Source organism: Pan paniscus, chromosome 5, assembly GCF_029289425.2.
Source record: "Pan paniscus chromosome 5, NHGRI_mPanPan1-v2.0_pri, whole genome shotgun sequence".
NCBI classification, from domain to species: Eukaryota; Metazoa; Chordata; class Mammalia; order Primates; family Hominidae; genus Pan; species Pan paniscus.
This window is the reverse complement of record NC_073254.2, coordinates 190754467-190772951: the sequence shown is the minus strand read 5'-3', so window position 1 is coordinate 190772951 and position 18485 is coordinate 190754467. Positions and strand designations below refer to the sequence as shown.

The 18485-nt window shown below is 44.6% G+C and overlaps 1 protein-coding gene across 3 annotated transcripts in view; it reads left to right on the top strand.

Annotated features, from left to right (window-relative positions):
• Positions 1-4519: 4519 nt before the first annotated feature.
• LOC117980779 (uncharacterized) overlaps positions 4520-18485 on the top strand; it is a 92411-nt gene continuing 78445 nt past the window's right edge. For all 3 annotated transcript variants that reach the window (XR_010112556.1, XM_063605565.1, XM_063605564.1), the window contains exons 1-2: positions 4520-5111; positions 8193-8282. The gene's annotated coding sequence lies outside the window, so the exon portion shown is untranslated. The remainder of the gene's footprint in view (positions 5112-8192; positions 8283-18485) is intronic.

The window sequence follows — 18485 nt, the reverse complement described above, 5'->3', positions numbered from 1 at the left end:
GTAGTTCCTCCAACCCCATCCTCCTCTTCACCACCGCTCTGTAGTTCCTCCAACCCCATCCTCCTTTTCGCCACCGCTCTGTAATTCCTCCAACCCCATCCTCCTTCTCACCACCCCTCTGTAATTCCTCCAACCCCATCCTCCTTTTCACCACCGCTCTGTAGTTCTTCCAACCCCATCCTCCTCTTCACCACCCCTCTGTAATTCCTCCAACCCCATCCTCCTCTTCACCACCCCTCTGTAATTCCTCCAACCCCATCCTCCTTTTCACCACCCCTCTGTAATTCCTCCAACCCCATCCTCCTCTTCACCACCCCTCTGTAATTCCTCCAACCCCATCCTCCTTTTCACCACCCCTCTGTAATTCCTCCAACCCCATACTCCTCTTCACCACCCCTCTGTAATTCCTCCAACCCCATCCTCCTCTTCACCACCCCTCTGTAATTCCTCCAACCCCATCCTCCTCTTCACCACCCCTCTGTAATTCCTCCAACCCCATCCTCCTCTTCACCACCGCTCTGTAATTCCTCCAACCCCATCCTCCTTTTCACCACCGCTCTGTAATTCCTCCAACCCCATCCTCCTTTTCACCACAGCTCTGTAATTCCTCCAACCCCATCCTCCTTTTCACCACCGCTCTGTAGTTCCTCCAACCCCATCCTCCTTTTCACCACCCCTCTGTAGTTCCTCCAACCCCATCCTCCTCTTCACCACCGCTCTGTAGTTCCTCCAACCCCATCCTCCTTTTCACCACCGCTCTGTAGTTCTTCCAACCCCATCCTCCTCTTCACCACCGCTCTGTAATTCCTCCAACCCCATCCTCCTTTTCACCACCCCTCTGTAATTCCTCCAACCCCATCCTCCTTTTCACCACCCCTCTGTAGTTCCTCCAACCCCATCCTCCTTTTCACCACCCCTCTGTAGTTCCTCCAACCCAGTCAAAAACTGACAAGGCACAGTGGCTCAGGCCTGTAATCCCAGCACTTTGTGAAGCCCAGGTGGGCAGATCACCTGAGGTCAGGAGTTCTAGACCAGCCTGGCCAACATGGTGAAACCACATCTCTACTGAAAATACAAAAAGTAGCCTGGCATGGTGGTGCATACCTGTAATCCCAGCTACTCGGGAGGCTGAGGCAGGAGTATTGCTTGAACCTGGGAGATGGAGGTTGCAGTGAGCTGAGATAGCACTACTGCACTCCAGCCTGAGTGACAGAGTGAAACTCTGTGTCAAAAAAAAAAAAAAGAGAACTGAGGCACATAAGTCAAGTAATGCATTCGTATATACGTGGATTTTTGACCTGCAGGTTAGGGATTAGGAAATGGTAACCACCATAATCCATGTAAGCAAACACTATACTGAATTCTATGGGAAAATTTGGCTTTCCCAATGACGGGAAAGAAAGTTCTATTCCCCTTGGGAATTTTGGACAGTGTGTTAATGTGCCCTGGATGTAGAAGGAGATTAATATCTTTCAGAAAGAGAGAAAGCATGGCAAACATTACTAGAATACCTAGTATTCTAGCATTACTAGACAACCCTGCATGTGCCTTGTCTCTAACCCAGCATTCAAAGATTTCACTGAAAAGTGAAGATTTCCCACCCTGTGAACAAGAGTTGTCTGATGGCATCCATTAGAGTCAAACAGGCACCCCCAAAACCACAGCCCTGGGCTCATATAGGCACTGGAATGCATTATCCTGAACAAGAAACTGGCCCCCACCAAAAGCAGTTGTATATCATTGTTTTCTGAGTCAGTCTGTGGGAGTTGAAACTACAGACTAGTGAAATAAATTAATTCCCTAATGTTAGCATACATACAAAGAAACTCTGATATAATTAACACAATGAATGTAACAGGTATTAGTTACAGAATACTAGCTACCATAATGAACAAACCTGAACTTTTAGTGGCAAAACACAATAGAAGTTTCTATCTTGTGAAGCTCATGGTAGGAGTTCCTGATGAGTGGTTATAGCAGTGGTGGTGGTAGGTCTCTGCTCCATGTAGACATTCAGGCACCCAAGCTGATGGAGGTTCTGCCACCTTCCATGTGTGATTTCCAAGGTTATCCTGAGTCTCAATATCCAGCAGGCAGATTGGAAAAGAGGGAACATGGAGTATCTGTCTTAGTCTGCTCAGGCTGCCATAACAAAATACCATAGACGACTGGGTGACTTAAACAACAGGAATTTATTTTCTCCCAGTTCTGGAGGCTGGAAGTCTGAGATCAAGGCATCAGCAGGGTCAGGCTCTGGGGAGGGCTCTCTCCTTGGGTTGCAGATGGCTGCCTTCTTGCTGTGTCCTCACTTGGCCTTTCCTTGGTGTGTGCATGTGGAATGAGAAACACTTCTCTTCCTCTTCTTGTAAGGCCTCCTATCCTGTTGGCTCCCGGCCCTATTCTTTTGACCTCGTTTAACTTTACCTCCTAAAAGCCCTATCTCCAAACATGGTCACACCGGGATTAGGCCTTCAACATGTGAATTCTGGGGTGCATTCAGTTTATAGCAGGCCACCTGGGAAGGTTTTATTAGTCAGGCTTGGAAGCAGTATAAACGCTTTGGCCCATATTCCACTGACCGTACCTCAGTCCCATTGCACCCAACTGCAAGGGGGCTGAGAAGTGCAGTCCAGCTGTGCCCTGGGAGAGTGACGTGAGTTTGGGGAACAGCTTTGTCAGCTTTGTCATTCCACAGTGCCTGCGAGTCTCTGGTTTCACCGAGAGGGAGAGGGCATTTACGTTAAATTTCAGCCTTGGCAATTGTGGTATCTCATAATAGGCATAAGGTAGATAAAGGTGGATGTCTTAGTTATCTATTGATGCATGACAAATCACCCCCCAAATTAAATGGTTTAATCAATAACCAGTTATCCTCTAACACAGTCTGTAAGTGTAGCTTTGCTGGGTAGTTTGGGCTCAGGGTCTCTTAGGACACTGTCATGAAGCTAGGGCTGAAGTCGTCTGAAGGCTTGACCTTGACCTTGACCTGGTTGGAAGATCTGCTTCTAAAATGGCTGAATCCCATGCCTGGCCAGTTGGTATTGGCTGTTGGGTGGGGGTTTCAGCTCCTCACCACGAGGACTCTCCATAGTGCTGCTTGAGTGGCAGCTGGGTTCCCCCAGAGCTAGTAACCCAAGAAAGTGAGCAGGGTACACATGCTTTCTTATGACAAGTGACACCTCTTCATTGTTTCATGTTCGATTTGTACGAAGTGAGTTGTGAAGCACTGCCACGCTTAAGGGGAAAGGAATTAGACTGCCTTTTGAAGGGAGGAATATCAAAGAATTTGTGGACATATTTAAAAATCATTGTGATGGGTGTGTCTAAACTTAACCCATAAAACTTGACCCCCAAGCCACCTTATAAATATTACTTGGTGATCTTAATTTTGTTGGTAGGTTTGTAATGCAATATAACCTAGTCACATACCAGCTGTGGGAATTTGGGCTAATTCCTGAGCAGTTTTGTCATCTGTTGATTAGGGAAGACTTGTGGCAGCCCCACTCCCAACCCCAGGGGACACCTTGTGTCTCTAGTGTGCACAAAGGTCTGGATAGTAGCAGAATCTACCTCATAGCAGCTGGGTGAAGACTAAAGGCAGTAAGAGAAGCTGGCACGTAGCATAGCATGGACTTCCCACTGTGAGCTGTTTTTGTTACTAATGGCTGCACCTGTGCCTGGGATCTGGCAATCTCTGAGCTCTGTTCGTTTTGCAAAGACCCATGGCTGCTCCGCTTTCCTCCTTTTCCCCAACTTCGGGCCTTAAGAATGAAAAAGCGGTGGAGTAAGAGTTCGATTAACTGGACTTCTACGCCCCTTGGAGATCGATGGTTCTGCCACTCAAACAAAATGGTTCTGTGGAAATTAGCGAGGATGTGCGAAGCTTTGACATGGCCACAGTGTGGCTCTGCCTGGATTTTCCATCTGCACTTTGTTTTCATCCTTCTTTTGTGCTGGGGTTGCTGGTTTGGAGTTTTCTGGGCAGCATACCCTCCATGGAGTTTCAGTGTCTGAAGGAAGGAAGGCCAAGCAGCTTGGATGTCACCTGCTGAGCCTGAAGAACTTGAGTGAAAATAATCCCACTCCCCTTTGTTCTTCTCTGTTTGCTTTTTGCTTGCCTGACAGATGTTCAGCCTGGTCCATAGGCACCGACTGGCTTCTCAAAGCCTCCTGAGTGAGTCTCGGCTTATTGATTTCTGCACATCCGTGTTTTTGTCATTGTTACTTATGATGCCTGAGATCCCCAGCACCTCCGGCCTTCCCTTGGAACCCCTCACTCTCTCCTGGTACACCCCAAACATGGGGCCAACACCAGGAAGCTTGGAAAGCATAACTGCAGATAGTTTGGGACAGCCCTTATTTGGAGGATCTTTCCTCATGACTTTACCAGATGCTATAATACTAGTGCTCCTATTTCTGATGTAGAAGATATTATCATTCTTCTAGAGGACCCTTCTTTCTCTGTGGTTCTTATTATTCTTTCTGGTGTGCTCAGATGTTCACATTAATAAAAATTAGGAGTAAAGTCTGAAGCTAGAGTGGAACAGAAAACCTGGAATTAGAGTCTAGGTTCTTGCTTTGTTCAGTCTATTTAGCAAAACCTCCCAATCTGTGTCTCTTGCTTTGTTCAGTCTATTTAGCAAAACCCCCCAGTCATGTTGTAACTTCTAAGAATTTGCAACTTAAGCAAACAGAATTAGGAACTCAGAGTACTGTATTATCTTAGGTTGAGATTAAAATTATATTGATATCATGTCAATAATGATATCCATCCTGTGAGCTAGGGCAGAGACCCAGAAATATGACCCAGAAAATACAAGTTTATTCTAGAAAGCTTAGAAAATACAAATAAGTAAAAAGAAAAACAAAGCAATATACTAACCAAGACAACCACTGTTAACCTTTTCTTCAACATTCTTTTTGACCTTTCCTACACACTCCCCATCACTCTCTCTCACACATCCACCACGACCATGCTCAAGCCACTGTGATCTCTTGCAGGATTTATCTGGAAACTCTCTTTCCATTTGTGTATAAATGAATCTCACTGGCTATCACAGCTATTTCTTGGAGGAATAAAAGCAAACGCTTGGACACTGAGGAGTGGATTGGTAGGTGAAAATAGTGGGTTTTGATGATACTTCTAAAATTTTGATTGTATATTTAAAATACGTTTAGAAAATCAAGTTGGAATCATGCTCTGCATATCAGCCCAGACTCCTTTAATCCCAAACGACAGGAAACTCAATTCGTCTGGACCCAAGCAGTAACAGAATGCATAGACTTACCAAACTGAAACTCCAGAGCAGGGTTACCTTCTGGGAGACAAGAATAAGTGGCTTGAATGAGTTGGTTTCTCTTTCTCTTCACTCTGCTCTCTGAGCTGTTGGGTCCACTGTCCCCAACCATCAAACATGGCAGCAAAGTACCTGTCATCATTCTGTACCACTCGGGGCAAGAGAGGATCCTGAGTGGCTCCTTAAGAAGAAACATATTTTCTTTTTTACAGAAGCCTCAGGAAACTCTTGCAATCTTATTTTTCATAATTGGGTGCCATGGCCACAGATGTGGCCAGTTGGGTGGGATGTGCTGACTGGCTTATGCAAGGGGACACTCCTGAGGAGCCAAACCACCAACCATGTGGTGAAGATGGAAAGAGGTGGTTCTTAGAAACAAGTTTTGGTGCTGTTCCTAGAAAAAAGGAATGAACTTTGGACAGCAAACTTTTCTTTTGAGCTTTTATTCTTTACTTAATAATGCTGGCTGGGTGCAGTGGCTCACACCTGTAATCCCAGCACTTCGGGAGGCCAAGGTGGGTGGATCACCTAAGGTCAGGAGTTCGAGATCAGCCTGACCAACATGGTGAAACCCCGTCTCTACTAAAAATACAAAAATTAGCTGGGCTTAGTGGCATGTCTATAGTCCCAGCTACTCGGGAGGCTGAGGCAGGAGAATGGCTTGAACATGGGAGGCAGAGGTTGCAGCGAGCCAAGATGGCACTGTTGCATTCCAGCCTGGGCTACAGAGCAAGACCTTGTCTCAAAAAAAAAAAAAAAAAAAAAAAAAGAAGGAAGGAAAGAGAATAAAGAAAATGTTGCATCATGAACAACTTTGTGTTCACAAGCACATTGTTAGAGTTTTGTTGATTTATTTGTTTATTTTTATTTATTTGTTTTTGAGACAGGGTCTCACTCCGTTGCCCAGGCTGGAGTGCTGTGGCTCAATCACGGCTCATTGCAGGCTTGACCTCCCAGACTCAAGTGATTTTTCCCACCTCAGCCTTCTGAGTAACTGGAGTAGCTGGGACTATAGGTGCATGCCACTATGCCTAGCAAATTTTTTTATTTTTTGTAAATCAGGGCTTCACCATGTTGCCCAGGCTGATCTTAAACTCTTGGGTTCAAGGCATCCACCTGTTTCAGCCTTCCAAAGACTGGGATTAAAGGCACGAGCCACCCAGAGTTTTATTTTTAATGGATGCATGGCTCAAAATATTTCCAAAGGTTATATAATCTATCCTGTGTGTGTGTATATATATATATATATATTTTTTTTTTTTTTTTTTTTTTTTTTGAGACAGAGTTTCACTATTGTTGCCCAGGCTGGAGTGCAATGGCACGATCTCGGCTCACTGCAACTTCTCCCTCCCAGGTTCAAGCGAATCTCCTGTCTCAGCCTCCTGAGTAGCTGGGATTACAGGCGCCCACCACTATGCCCAGCTAATTTTTGGTGTTTTAGTAGAGACGGGGTTTCACCATGTTGGCCAGGCTGATCTTGAACTCCTGACCTCAGGTGATCCAACCACCTCGGCCTCCCAAAATGCTGGGATTACAGGGGTGAGCCATCGTGCCCGGCTCCTATCATATACTGTTATTTAAATTGTTCACACTTTATTGATATAGTATTAATATTATACAAAGCCTCTTCAAGCATATCTTTTTGTTCACTTGTTTGATAATTTCATTAATTCATTTGAAAATTTTTCTTCAGTACCTACCATGTGTTGGTCACTCTGCTATGTACTGGGAATTATTTCGTGAGTGAAGTGGATAAAACATGCTCCTTCATGGAGCTCATATTTTATGGCAGTAAACAAATGCATAGTATGTGAGCGGGTGGTGAGTGCTGAGAGTGAGTGCAGGGAAGAGATATTGTAAATCTTTTCTTCCTCTTCCTCCCAAATTATTTTGCACATAACTCTGTCATGCACCTGTCCCACGTTGAGAACATTGACCTCCCCTGTGAAAAGCACCTTGAAGGCAGACAGGGATGATAGAGCTTCTACACTCACATTCTCTATGTGAATGTAACGGCCAGGTGGTAGCTGATGTTCAGTAAGTACTCAGCAATGCAATTCCACTGCAATCAGTACTGGGCTACGAAGGCATGAACTGTTTGTCACGGGGGTTGCACGAGCATTCCCTTTTCACTGTATCTATAGACTGGAGGACCATGCTAACTGACTTTTAGCTCCCTGATTGAGGTTGTGATGTCAGACATTTGTTAAGTAGGCTTATGTTACTCAGGCTCTAAGATTCACAGTGTGAGATGGGATTTGTGTCAGTCAGGGTCCAGACAGGAAAGTAAAAACTGCACTGGTAATTCAAACAGAGGGAATTTAACCAGATGAATTGGTTACATAGGTGTTGGAAGTCTGGAAGGGCAAAATGCGAGGGGAAACAACCCCGATATTAGGAACTAAAGCAGCTGCCCCTCCGTGGCTGGGGATGGTGGTGCAAAAAAAGAGAGGGAATGTTACCAGAACCTAAGCAAGCAGTGCTCAGAGCAGGGTTCCTTGGCACTGGTGCTCAGCATGAAGTGGGTGGGACTCAACTGGGGCTGGAGCCAATTGACAGAAACAGGAGAATATGAGGAAGTCGCTCCTCTCTCCTCATCTTTCAAACTCCTAGGAGCTCCCATTGGCAGAACCTAATAAGAAGCCTGCTATGAAGGGAAATGCAAGTAATAAAAGCCAGCTATCTTGCAAGTGCAGTTTGCAGAGTGCTGTGGTTTGAGTGTTTGTCCCCTCCAAAAAACTTGTGCTAAAATTGAGCTGCCAGTGTGACAGTATTAAGAGGTGGAAACTTTGAGGGTGATTAGGCCATGCGGACTCTGACCTCATGGGCGGAATTAATGTTGTCATGAAAGGGTAAGTTTGACCCCTCTTGTCTGTGCCCTGCCTCCCTTCTCAGCCCATCTGCCTTCTATCATTAAAGGACACAGCAACGCGACCCTCGCCAAATGCTGTTGCCTGGATCTTAGACTCCCCGGCCTCCGTAATGGTAAGAAAATGAATTTCTGTTCATTGTAAATTATCCAGTCTCAGATATTCTGTTACAGCAACACAAACTAGACTGAGAAATGTAGTTTTAGCGCCAGCATTACAGAACAGAATATAGACAATGAGTCGAGAGACTAAGGTAAACAGTAGGCACAGTCCTCCTACTCGCTTCCATTGATTCCCTTTACCCGTATTTGAACTGCCACACAAAACAACTCATGCTTATTCCCAATAAGATGCAGCCATAATTGGTACCAATGACATTGCTCAGCCAGAAAGGCGAGATGACAGTTCCATTAGTTGCTGCATCCACCTCAGTGTGACGTAAAGTCCCACTTGAGTCCAAGCAAAATCCCACCCAAATGTTCTAAATCTAAAAGCTAAGTTGTAAAGTTAACCACCATCAGTGATTATTACGTAAAACAATGGAAGAAAAGAGCAGAGGAAAATAATATATATAAACACATACATACCCAAAAGGAAGAAAATTCAAAGCTGCTATGGCCTTATTTATCCTGTAACTTATCTCTGGGCCACAGCTGACCTCAATAACATTCTTTTTAAAGAGAAATTTAGTAATTTACAGAATATATGCATCAGAGAGTATTGTATATCTATGAAAACACTGACATCAAGGGATGTCCATCAGGTATTATTGAATGAGAACGGCAATTTTCAGAAAAGTGATACAATTATTACATGCTTGTTAAACAGTGACCCAAAAGGTCAAATATGTCTCTGTATCTATATTTGTATATGATTATATGTGTATTAAAAATATTGAAAAGTGGCCAGGCATGGTGGCTCATGCCTGTAATCCCAGCATTTTGGGAGGGCGAGGCAGATGGATCACTTGAGGTCAGGAGTTTGAGACTAGCCTGGCCAACATGGTGAAACCCTGCCTCTACTAAAAGTGGAAAAACTAGCTGGGCATGGTGGCACATGCCTGTAATCCCACCTACTCTGGAGGCTGAGGCAGGAGAATCTCTTGATTCTTCCTGAGAGGTGGAAGTTGCAGTGAGCCAAGATTGCACCACTGCACTCCAGCCTGGGTGACAGAGTGAGACCATGCCAAAAAGAAAAAAAAAGAAAAGAAAAAAATATATATAAAGGTATACAGCAATTTTGTAGAGCAGGTCTGCTGGTGATAAGTTCCTTCAACCTCCATATGTTTAAAAATGTCTTTACTTTGTTTTTTGAAAGATATTTTTGCTAGGCATGGAATTCTAGGTTGACAGCGTTGTTCTGTTGGTACTTGAAAAATGTGGATCCACTGCCTTCTGTCTTGCATTATTTCTGACGAGGAGTTGGCTGCCATTCTAATCTGTTCCTTTGCACATTATGTGTGTTTCTTGACTGTTTTTTGTGTTTTCTTTTTAATCATTGGTTTTAAGTAATTTATAATGTACCATGGTTTATTTTTTTTGTTTCTTGTGCTTGAGTTGTGTTGAGTTTTTTGAATCTATGGCCTATAGTTTTCATCAGATCTGAGACTTTTTCTACAGCCCACTGATGCATTATTCTTCACTTTAAATTAATAGACTATTTTTTTTTAGACTGAGTCTTGCTCTGTCACCCAGGCTGGTGTGCAGTGGTGCAATCTTGGCTCACTGCAACCTCTGCCTCCCAGGTTCAAGCGATTCTCCTGTCTCAGCCTCCTGAGTAGCTGGGGCTACAGGTGTGCCCCAACATGCCTGGCTAATTTTTTGTATTTTTAGTAGAGACAGGGTTTCACTATGTTGGCCAGGCTAGTCTCGAACTCCTCACCTTAGGTGATCTGCCCACCTTGGCTTCCCAAAGTGCTGGGATTACAGGTGTCAGCCACCATGCCTGTCTAATAGATTATGTTTAATGAACAATTTTAGACTTACAGAAAAATTGAACTATATGCAGAAAGTTCTCACATTACACCACTCCCCTCTCAGCACACACATTTTCTCTTATTGTTCACATTTTGCATTAGTGTGGTACATTTGTTCCAGTTAGTAAACCATACTGATACATTATTGTTATTAACTAAAGTCCATGCTTTACAGTAGGGTTCACTCTTGGTGTTGCAAATTTCTATGGGTTTGGAGGAATATCATTTCTCTATCATGACAATACCATATGGAAGAGCTTCAGTGCCTTAAAACCCACCTGTGCTCTGCCCATTTTTCCCTCCTTCTCCCAATCTTCCATATGGAACAGCTTCACTGTCCTAAACCCCCCTGTGCTCTGCCCATTTTTTCCCTCCTTCTCTCAACCTCTAGAGACCACTGCTCTTTTCATTGTCTCCATAGTTTTGTCTTTTCCAGATTGTCATGTCATTGGAATCATATAGGATGTTGTCTTTTCAGACTGGTTTCTTTTACCTCATGACATGAATTTAAAGTTCTGCCACGTATTCACGGCTTCATAGCTCATTTCTTCTTATGGCTGAATAATATTTTATTGTCTGGATATACCACAGTTTGTTAACCCACTAGCCTACTGAAGGGCAGTTTTTGGTAATTATGAATAAAGCTGCTAAACATTTGTATGCAGTTTTTTTTGTGGACATATTTTTCAACTCATTTGAGTAAATACCTAGGTGCATGATTGCCAGATTGTATGTGAAGACAACACTTAGTTTTGTAAGAAACAGACTATCTTTCCAAGTGGCTGCACCGTTTTGCATTCCCACCAGCAATGAATGAGGGCTCCTCTTTCTACACATCCTCACCAGTGTTTGACGTCACTTTAAAAGATTGTGGCCATTCTAATAGGTATGAACTGGTATTTCATTGGTTTAATTTGCACGTCCCTGATAACATATGTTATTGACCGTCTTTTATTTGTTTTGGGCTTTTGTTCATTTGTTTTTTGGAGAGAGGGTCTCAGTCACCCAGGCGTCAATGCAGTGGTGTAATCATGGCTCACTGAAGCCTCAAACTCTGGGTACATCTTTTATATACTTACTTGCCATCTGTGTATCTTCTTTAGTGAAGGGTCTGTTCAGATATTTTCCCCATTTTTAACAAGGTTACTTTTTAATTGTTGAGTTTGAGGAGTTCTTTGTGTACATTATATACAAGCCCTTTGCCATAATGTGTTTTGCAAATATTTTCTCCTGGTCCATTGCCTGTCTTTTCATTCTCTTGACAATGTCTTTCACAAAACAGAAGCTTCTAATTTTAGTAAAGTCCAACTTACCAACATTTCACTTCATGCATCATTATTATGGTGTATTTACAAACTCATTGCCAAGCCTAAGGTCTCAGTATTTTCCCCTACATTATCTTCTAGAAGTTTTTTTTTTTTTTTTTTTTTTAGACAGAGTCTCGCTCTGTCGACCAGGCTGGAGTGCAGTTGTGCGACCTTGGTTCACTGCAACCTCCGCCTTCCGGTTTCAAGCGATTCTCCTACCTCAGCCTTCCTAGTAGCTGGGAGTACAGGCGCCCGCCACCACTCCCAGCTAATTTGTTTTTTTTTTTATTTTTGTATTTTAATAGAGATGAGGTTTCACCGTATTGCCCAGGCTGGTCTCGAACTCCTGAGTTTAGGCAATCCCCCCGCCTTGGCCTCCCAAAGTGCTAGGATTACAGGTATGAGCCACCGCATCCAGCCTTTGTTTTATGTTTAGGTCTATAATCTATTTTGAGTTAATTTTGAGAAAGGTATAAGGTCTGTGCCTAGATTCATTTTTTTTGCATAATAATTTCCTTTTCCTACTTCTTTTCCCCCCTGGATTCCATTTGCCCTTATCTGTTGCCTCAGCTTGATGGAGTTTTTTTACATTGTGAGGTAATCCAAGCCTTCATTTCTGAAGGGTCTGAATCCTTTGTGATTGTACCTTTGGTACATTGCTTAATTTTCCATTCATCTTTACTTGGATCTGGAAATATCCCTGAATTCCAGACATAGTCTCTCTTCTCTCCTTCCCTAGCAGCAAACCAATTTCCCCTGGGTAACTGGGATCAATTATCCCAGGGCACACAGTAACCCCTTTCTTTGTCTGTTGATTCAGTAGCATGAGGAGCGTGAAATGACCAGGTGGCAGTTTCAACTTCAATTCATCAGAACAATTCTGTCTTCTTTTGAGAACCAAAACCTCTAAATCAGCCTAAAGTTAAGGGGACACACAGCAAAGGTCCTCACATGGGTTATCAGACACTGCAGCAAGAGAGACCACTTTCACGTCTCTCCTTTGATTCCTGGGCTCTGGCTATAGGAGGAACCTTTGCTGGATCGAAGTTCATACGATATCCTGTTAGGGGAGCATTCAGATATTTGGGGTGTAACTAAGTTAAGCCATTCCATTATTCAACAGCCAGATGCTTGTAGCTGCTGGGGTGGGAGGAGATCCATGCTTGGTACACAGCAGGGAAACTGAGTCTGTGTGGCTCCCTGCCACTGTGTTCCTGCCGTTTTAGAAGTGGGTGAACCAAGTCCTGGCAAGTCAGTGCTAGCCACCAAGGTACTCAGAGGCCCTGGGCTCTGAACCTTTTCCAAGTTGTTCTGGAGGTCTTCCAGAATAAGTGGCTCTCTTCAATTTCAGAGCATGAATGGTTTTGAAGCGGAAGTCAGTGAAGGTGACTGCTTAGAGCCAGAAGGGCCTGGTGGGGTTGTCTCAGGTTAGGAGCCCATTCTGTGAGCCCAATGTCCCTATGCAAAGACTCTGCCAGAAAGAGCAGGGGCCTGGCTGACCGTCCTGTTCTGGGATCCCCTTCAGCTGGAATGCAGTTTCTGTCACTGCTGCCCTCTAGGAGGCTTTGGGGAAACCGTCAGTATCTAACATTTCAGTTGTTTCTCCCTGTCCTCCTCTCTCTCTGACTCAAGGCTAGGGCCCTCTTCCCTCCAGTTCTTTCTGCTGCGTTGCCTTGAGACTTTTTCACTAGGAAACAAGCTGTTGATCCAGCTGCAAATACTCTCATTGGTTTTATTGTTGGATTTCTTCTTTCTCGCAGGGAGGTAGTGGGGGACAGGACTGTTTTCCATGGCTCCAGGGTATATGGTAACTATGTTCACCTGGGACACACACAGTCCCAGGTATTAGCTTACCCATCCGAGCCCAGGGCCTTCACAGGAGGAGGCCTGTGATACGCAAGCTCTTTTCCTCAACCTTAAAAGGATATGGTGAAAAATATGACCCTCTGGTTCTCAAATCCAGTCGAAGGTTTAGTTTCCCCAGTTTCTTCTCTAATCTTCCAAATTCCCAAAAAGAGACTGGTCTAATTTTAGGGGCTGCTCGCTCTCCCCACTGAGGAAAGTAGGAAAGGGCTGTTGAAGGAAGATTCCAGATCTGCGTTGGAAGTGACTCTAGACAGTTTTGCACCGACATTATCAAGGTCCCCAGTGTCGGCCCAGGTCAGACGGCCACCAGAGGCGGGGCCTGCAGGAAGCCAGCAAGGACCTGCGCAGCCCCTGAGCTGTCAGGACAAGACAAGGCTGAATTCTGTCCTCAGGTTTGCCATGGCATGCCATAAAATCCCACCCAAGTGAAGAGGCAGGCCCAGAAGAGCAGTGTGGAGGCAGAGTGGATTAACTGGAAGATATCGCACATAGAAAGCATGAAGAAACCAGCACCTCCCCAAACCCACCATGTTCCATGGCCTAAGGATGGGCGAATAATTGGGAGAGTGCTCAAATCTATTCTTTGGTTTGTGAGTACATAAAATTACTCAGGATAATTTAGAGAGATTTTTACTGTAAGACTATGAATAGTTCAGTGATCCAAAAGGCATAAAATTAGACAAAGGAGGAAAGCCTCATGGGTGGAGAGCAACCAGCCACAGAGAGCCTGCGGCAGTGACAGGCAGGTCAGGATGCTCCTGGGAGGCCTGGACCACCCAGACTTGGTTTTTATGTCTCAAGCTGAGGAGGAGGCACCTGAGGGGCCTAAGACTGTGTCAGTTTAGACCTTGATGGGTCCATGATTAGTGGATGGCCCTGGCAGCACCAGCTAAGTGATGATGGGAAGGCTCTGAGAACTGCTGGGGAAGTCTGTACAGCTCCAGTCCTCCCGACGCCGTGAAGGGCCTCACCCCCGTTCCTCCCGACGCCGTGAAGGGCCTCACCCCCGTTCCTCCCGATGCCGTGAAGGGCCTCACCCCTGTTCATCCTGACGCTGTGAAGAGCCTCACCCCTGTTCCTCCTGGTGGGGTAAGGGTCTCATTTCTGTTCATCCTGATGGAGAAACAGTCTTATCTGTGATGATCTGGGTGGTAGGAACACCCTGACAAGTTTTGCTCATTTCGTGAGTGTGGCTAGGCCCTTGCTGCTCTTTTCATCCTTGATTGTGGAATGGTCCTCTGACCCCTGTTCATGCAACTGATGTTTAGATGACTCTGTATCATTAGTTTTCTGAGAATTCTGTTGAAATCATGCACCTTCCTGGGAGTGCCCAATTCTGCCTCAACTGCCAACAGAACACTACATGTGGGACCAGGAGATGAAGCCTGAAGAGGGTCCACTGGGGCTCCCCTTGGGTCCTGGACTCTCACCTCCTTTTGGTGTCCGGAAGAGCTGCCCAAGCCATTTGTTTGCCTCTCTGCCAGGTGTTGTGTGGGGTGCTGGATCGTCAGGGCAGAGGAAGAGTGAGATGAGGGGAAACACTCAGAGTTCCACACAGCTGCTGTAACCGGATACCTCAGCCACAATTTTGTGATTGATAAAGGATGAAAGAAGATGAAAGAAGAACCTGGAAGAAAAGGAATTACCAACAGTCAGCTTTCAGAAATCAGTAGAAAGTTTTCAGAAACAATGTTTGATGCTTACTCTGGTAGGTAGAACACAGGTCAGCATATCCTGTGCATTTTCTCATTTTATTCTCAAAATTACGCTTGGAGGTTTTGCCAGCTTTTGCGACGATAATGCCCAAATCACCCCAGTGCTTGGTGATATACATGCATCATTTCTCACTCAGGGTCTTATGGCAGAATCCTGGGCTATTCCATGTGTCTCATCTGGAGCCTGGAGCCCGGGCAGGTTCTTCTCATGGGGTGGGAGTGGGGCTGCTGGGAGCAGAAATGCTGCTGTCCTTCAGCTGGGTGCAGACACGGCTCACTTTCCCTCCTGCCCAGGCCCCACTGGCCCAAGCAATCCTGTGTGAGGAGTGGACACGTGACCCTCCTATGGAGGGGAGATTCGGAGTGAGTGTTCACTGAACAATAACTCAGTCTACCACCTATCATTTTATAGGTAAGAAAAAGAGGCCCAGAGAGAATGATTTGTTAATCAATAGCACCTGATGACAGAGTCCATATTCATAGTCTTGGTGTAAGACTCGCCACTGGAAAGACACAGTCAGGGCCCAGTTCAAGGCATATATAGGAATCTTTTGTTTTTAAGAGATGGGGTCTTGTCATCTAGCCCAGGCTATAGACATTTTTTAAAATTGATCAGGGTTTATTTGCAGATATGTACATCTACTACAGCTAGTTTAAGCAGCCAGGAATGTCATACGGGGATTAGGAGAATCCAGCATCATCGAAATGGATGAAGGAGCAGGATCTAGGCTGAACTTCCTGAAATGACCCAGTAGCACCCCCACAGACCTGGCCTGGTAAGAGAGAGCTGATGCTTTTGCTGCAGTCAGAATTCACATAATGGAGTCAGCTATATTGAATTGTTTCCATGAGGTCAGTTAGACACAGAATTCGTTTCCAAAGTTTCTAATTTTTCAAGAGAAATTAAAGCCTAAATTTTTGAAACTCTCCTGCCTCACCAAAATAAATAAATAGATTAATTAACCCTAACTCTGAAAGCTAACAGTCAGAGAACTTGAAGAACAACTATGACCTAACCAGTGCTCATTACCTCCTCCATTAGCATTTGTCAGTCCTCCTCATCTGCCTGAATTACTGCCATAACCTTCTGACTGACCTGCTTGCCTCTGCACTAGCCCTGTTAAAACTCATCCTTAATACAGAAGTCAGAAATTTTACACTTTTAAAATGTAAATGCGAGTACTGTATATTAAAAACCGCCCAATGAGTTGTTATCTTGATCACAATAAAATCCAAAATTGTAACAATAAAAAAAAAAACCAAGAAAGAAATCCAGGGATCAGGAACCAGCCCCCGTGAGTGCCGGCTCCAAGCCCGTGCTGCCTCTTCTACAGTCTGTGCCAACAGAACAGAGGCCTGAGCTCTGCGTCGCACACCACAAGACCACAGGGACACTCAGCGTCGTAAAGCGAAAGAGGAACAGGTAGAATAAAGGGACATTTGCTAAGTCTTGTGGTATTTAATAACTAAAAACAAACTTTTCCCAAGAAAGTTGGCTTCCAATTCTCTTATCAGAATTGGAGGAGATTCAAATTGAATTGTCAACTGATAGAGCATTACACATAAATCTTGATGAGATACTACCATGTCCATATGATTTTGTTGTTGTTGTTGTTGCGATAGAGCCTCGTTCTATCATCCAGGCTGGATTCCAGTGGTGCAGTCTCAGCTCACTGCAACTTCTGCTTCCTGGGCTTGGGCAGTCTTCCCACCTCAGCCTCCTGAGTAGCTGGGACTACAGGTGCTCACCACCACACCTAGCTAATTTTTGTATTTTTTGTAGAAATGGGGTTTTGCCATGTTGTCCAGGCTATTCTTGAACTCCTGGGCTTAAGCAATCTGCCCACCTTGGCCTCCCAATGTGCTGGGATTACAGGCATGAGCCACCGTGCCCGGCCTACCATGTGATTTTTGACATATAACTCTGGAGGAGTTCAAACAATTGAGTCCTGTTGCTCAATGAAACTCTGTATGTGGACAAAGTTTCCTCCATGCTTATACCCCTACAAATAAACACCAGGAAAATAATTGATGCTGGACTCTCTATCATTCCAGTAATAGGTATTAGCCACCCACAGAAAAACTCATTGGAAAAAACTCCCAACCTCGTCCATCTCATCAAGACTACATTTTAACATAAATTTACTTGGAATGTTATTTATTTGTCAAATTGTATGGCATACGTATGCTCTTTTGTTCAAGTATATATTACTAACAAGTTAGTACTGATGTAATGATCGTGCAATTCAGAATAAATTTCTTATGTTTAGAATAGGGTCAGATTCTTAATTTAGTGTGTTCATGAACTTGAATGAAAAAATTACATTTTTTCCCACTAACCTCTAAGTGAAAGTTAGCATTTCCTTCCATTATACATGCAAGCAATAAATGGTAGCGGTCTTAAAGTGTCTGTGACTTTGTCACCAAGAGAAATCAGAGATAGTTTCTATCACATTATAATTGTTGCAGATAACTTGAAACATCGTTTCTGCTTAGCATTGCTTCAAAGTTGCAATAGTTACTGGACTTACATATTGTTACTAGGATTAACAAACTAGACCTTGTTAATGTGTGTGTGTGGGAAAAACTCTCCTCAAACCGTGTTTCTCCTCTGCTCTCACACCACAGCAGTCATCAGCACAGAAGCCTTCTGTGGCCAGATGTGTGGGGTTTTCCCCACACACCTAGCAGCTGACGCCAGCTGAGTGTGCTCTGGTGTTCTGACACCATCTTCCCAGAGTTAGCATCAGATATCACAGGTTGAGGGCTCAGTCCCCAAGACTGCCGGCCCCCTGCACCAGTCACAGGCCCAGGCTTCTGGAACTTCCAACAGGCTGCCTTCAAGTTGGGCTTCCCATGGCTCCCTCTTTGGGTTCGATTAATTTGCTGGAGGAGCTCATAGAACTCAGAGAAACACATTAACTGATTTATTGTAAAGGATATTGCTATTGCAAAGGATACAGATGAAGAGACAGGTAGGTCAAGATATAGGGGAAAGGACACAGAGCTTCTAAGGTAGGTCAAGGTACAGGGAAGGGACACAGAGCTTCTAAGGTAGGTCAAGGTACAGGGAAGGGACACAGAGCTTCTAAGGTAGGTCAAGGTGTAGGGAAGGGACACAGAGCTTCTAAGGTAGATCAAGGTGTAGGAAGGGACACAGAGCTTCTAAGGTAGGTCAAGGTGTAGGAAGGGACACAGAGCTTCTAAGGTAGGTCAAGGTGTAGGAAGGGACACAGAGCTTCTAAGGTAGGTCAACGTATAGGGAAGGGACACAGAGCTTCTAAGGTAGATCAAGGTACAGGGAAGGGACACAGAGCTTCTAAGGTAGATCAAGGTACAGGGAAGGGACACAGAGCTTCTAAGGTAGGTCAAGGTACAGGGAAGGGACACAGAGCTTCTAAGGTAGATCAAGGTATAGGGAAGGGACACAGAGCTTCTAAGGTAGGTCTAGGTAC